Genomic DNA, 4,184 nt, shown 5'->3' with positions numbered 1-4,184 from the left:
ATCACTTACATTTATTCCTTTATCTCATTAGCATAGCTTGTCAGTTGTTTACCCTTTCTGTCCCTTTACTGTTGACTTGGATTACCTCTTCTCATTGTAGTTATACATTTTCTATATTGAGCTCAGTTGATGTCTACTGAGTACCCGTTGCTTTGATACTCATACTACACTTCTGCATCTTTTTTTTCTACAGATTCGGGTACTAACAGTCGACACTGACATGACTCCTACCTTCCAATACTGATTCAGAGCAGGGTGAGCTTGCTGTCGTCCGAGGCTGATCCTCCTTTATCTACTCTAGTTAATCTTTTGCAGTCGAGACTGCTTGTGTATATTGTGTACATTTTAGATTTTTGTCTAGTACTTTGGGTACCTATTAGTAGTGGCTCTAGTACTGACCTTATCAGGTCTTGGGAGGGATTCATTTGTATAGTTGGTCCTTTTTCCCCCTCTCATTTTGATATAATGTATATCCGCCCTTCTTAGTTTTCACTTATTATTGTTGTTGTTACCATTATACGTGATTTTTTATTTGGTCTCTGCATGTTAGCCCGTTACCTATCATTCCGGACTATGGCTTGACTTGCCTACTGGTGGGTTAAAGTAGGCGCCATCACGACTTGAGAAATCGGATCGTGACAGCAGACTCACAAAGTACTTGTATCTACTTAAGCCGAGGTTCAATCAAAGTCAGTTTGATCACTCATTATTCATAAAGAGAAATGAAGAAGAAACAGTAATAATTCTTATGTATGTAGATGACCTACTAGTCACTAGAGATAGCCTAAAATTGATAAAAGAAGCAAAGAATTCACTGCTACAAGTATTCAAAATGAAAGATCAGGGACAGTTAAGTATTTTCTTGGAATAAAATTTTCAAGGTCTGAGAAAGGCTTTATTATGCATCAGCGGAAGTATGTGTTGAAGCCCCTATCTAATCTTGGACTATCAGCTACTAAACCAGCATTAACTCCTATGGATCCTAATACAAAACTAGCTAGTAAAAAGTATGGTGAACTCAAGAAGGACAACAACATATAGGATCCCTTACTGATAGACATCAGACCTTACCAAAAGATGATAGGCAAGCTATTTTATTTGACAGTCACTAGGACTGACATTGCCTACAATGTTCAAACACTGAGTTAGTTCCTCTAAAAGCCAAAGAAAATTCATATGGTAGCAGCTCTAAGCATAGCAAGATATGTGAAAAAACAACCTGGCCAAGGTGTGCATATATCCAGTAAACTAACTAAAGAATTAACTGCCTATGTGATGTACATATATTCAGATGCAGTTGCTGAAATCAACCCGAAATTCCTCAATTTCTAACTCTGATCGTTGAAATTGTTTTGGTGTTTCAAAATTTCAAAATTAAAAAGTTGTTACTGAATTTAAGAGATCCATTAATTACAATTTCATAAATATAAGGTTAATTGCATTATGTATTTAATGCAAATATTTTATTTTCTTAATTATAGTTAAATTAGTTAGTTCAATACATAAGTAGTAATGTATAAGAATAATTAAAATCAGGGAAAAAGAGATTTTATAATTGTAAAAACGGGAACGAAGGTAATAATATTTCAAAATGGTGAAATTTATATTATTTATACTAATAAAAATTCAAATTGCGAGAAATCAATTGTGCCGCCATAAAAAATATTCAACAAACACAACCCATCTTAATATTACAAATTGTCCTCATGATTATATAGGTAGAAGTAGAACTTGACGTATTATTACTATTTTTTTCATAAAAAAAAAAAAAAAAAAAAAAAAAAAAAAAACACACACAAGAAGCTGAAAGAAGAAGAGCAGAACACAAATGCAAAGACATTAACCCACACAAACATCATCTTATACTTGGAACTTAAAAGCAACAAAATTTATATTGTGTTGTCCATCAATAATCCAACTTTTACTGGCGGCAGCCGTAGGTAAGTTTAATGACATCGTAGTAACAACGAGGACACGTCCTATCAAAGCAATCATCGCTCCGTCTACAATATCCATCACCCACCCATCAAGTTATAACCATTTATCTTTGATTTCAGTTCTTTCATACTCTCCGATAAGTCTCTCGCAAAAATTACCTTCAAATATGGAGAGTGAGCCAAAATAAACTAAATTCTGTCAAAAAGGAAAACAAGTGTCAAAATCAATATGTTTTTGCTTGAACGTTAAAAGATTACACATATACGTTGACGTACGTAATAATAAGAGGAGGTGTAGAAAAATGTCATTTACCAGATATCAGCATAAGTGCAACAGTGAAATAGAAAGCATAATTGCAATACATGACTATACTTTTACTAAAATGGAGAAAGAGATATATGAAAAATTACGTAATGTTATTGCTGCAATTGTTATGCTTCACGATAGGCAATGAATTTATAGGCGACCTCTCCCCCTCATATTCCTATGCCTGACCCAATTTACAACTTTATCTTTAAGTAAGTTATATAATTAGGTACCAAGTTTAATAAATTATAAGCAAGAAATAAAAAGAGGAGGATAAGTCCGGATGTTGCCTTTTAATTAGTAGAGCATCCCCTTCACTTTTAATCTCTCAAAGGGACGTATGTTAATGGGCATCGTCATAGATTTGGATTTTAACTAGAAATACGTGTTAAAGATAAATATAATACCTTTCACTATAAAGTGGTTTAAGTCCTTTCTCCATTTTTCTTTCCATTTCACGCTATGCACATGTTCAATTAATTTCACCTAAAATCGTTTATTCCAGACAAAGAGCAAGGAAAAAAATCCAAGAATTTTTAACTAAGCAGAATTTTATATTCATTTCTTTCATTTTCATAATACCCTGTCTCACCTTTACTCGTTTCCCTCTATTTTGCACGTCTCTAAAACTAAACATTAACTTGTCTGTTATTACTCCCTTTCATCCAAAGTTAATGTTTGTCGGTGGGGTTGCGTCGCTTTGTCCCTTTTGGTCAACCAAGAATCAATATCCTCCTTAGAAATTGTAACTTCAAATTGTGGCCATTTAGGTTCTCGAATTTTTAAAGTTAACCAAATTTCTTTATACACTTCAATCATATATATGATCGAAGTTAGTTTCAATGGAAAAATGAAAGGTGAATTAGCTTGACGCTATTGATGCAGAGCCTTCAACCTGAACACACATATGCAGAAAGCAATCAAACAAGTCTTGCATAAGCAAAATGATCATAGAGTTTCATTCAAAATTAGAAGTACAAATACTCCAAAGACCAATACAACCCATCTTGATATATGTTACATCCGACATTGTCCTGCCTCCATAGGTAGAAGTAGAACTTAGTTATTTTATATAGTAAATGAGAAAAGGAAAACACAAAAGCAAAGACAATAAACCACACAAACATATACTCATAGTTGGAACTTAGAAGCAACATAATTCATATTGTGTTGGCCATCGATGATCCTTTACGCGTGGCAGCCATAGGTTTTTGCAATAACATCGTAGAGACAACGGCGACAGTCCCTAGTACGGCAATCACTGGACTGTCGACAGTATCCACCGCAAGCCAACAAGTTATAACCATCTAGTTTTGATTTGAGTTCTGTTACAATTCGCGACATGTCTCTCACAGCAGTTATTTTCACACTTGGAGACTGAGCCAAATAAACTATATAATCCATTGAAAAAAATCAAGTGTCAAAATCAATTTGTTATACTATCATTGCTAATCTAATGTGTAGAAGTTGACACATATACATTGACATATGCAATCAATTAAACCTACATCAAAACATATCAAATAAAGAGATAATAAGGTATAGAAAAAGGTCATTTACCAGACATCACCAAAAGTGCAACAGTGAAATAGAAAGCATAATTGCGATCCATGACAATAGGAGTACTGCTAAGAAGGAGAGAGATTTACGCATAAGAGAACTATGTGTTATGGAAGTGCAATATTTTGCTTCATCAAAGGCCACTAATTTATAGGCCCCTCTCCCCATATTTCTGCCTTATCTAGTGTACAACTTGTCTTAATGTCATGCTAGTGGAGCTTTATACATTTGGATTTTACCTACATATATTATAGCAACTAGTTGTCAAACAAAGTGGTTTATACACCTTTTTTTCCTTTTCCGTTTCACATTAGATCGGAAGCAGAGAGGTTGGAAGAATGGTTTATGAAATAATACACACGTGTCTATATTAGTGTTAT

General features: G+C 33.9%; 1 long non-coding RNA gene across 1 annotated transcript; it reads right to left on the bottom strand.

Annotated features, from left to right (window-relative positions):
- Nucleotides 1-1,767: 1,767 nt before the first annotated feature.
- On the bottom strand, nucleotides 1,768-2,792 carry LOC107856575. The gene is made up of 2 exons (XR_001670598.2): nucleotides 2,251-2,792; nucleotides 1,768-2,133 (listed from the first exon to the last, which is right to left on the bottom strand). It is a non-coding gene; the product is annotated as an uncharacterized LOC107856575 (long non-coding RNA).
- Nucleotides 2,793-4,184: the final 1,392 nt, after the last annotated feature.

Source organism: Capsicum annuum, chromosome 6 (genome assembly GCF_002878395.1).
Source record: "Capsicum annuum cultivar UCD-10X-F1 chromosome 6, UCD10Xv1.1, whole genome shotgun sequence".
NCBI lineage: Eukaryota > Viridiplantae > Streptophyta > Magnoliopsida > Solanales > Solanaceae > Capsicum > Capsicum annuum.
This window is presented reverse-complemented; position numbering and strand designations above follow the sequence as displayed.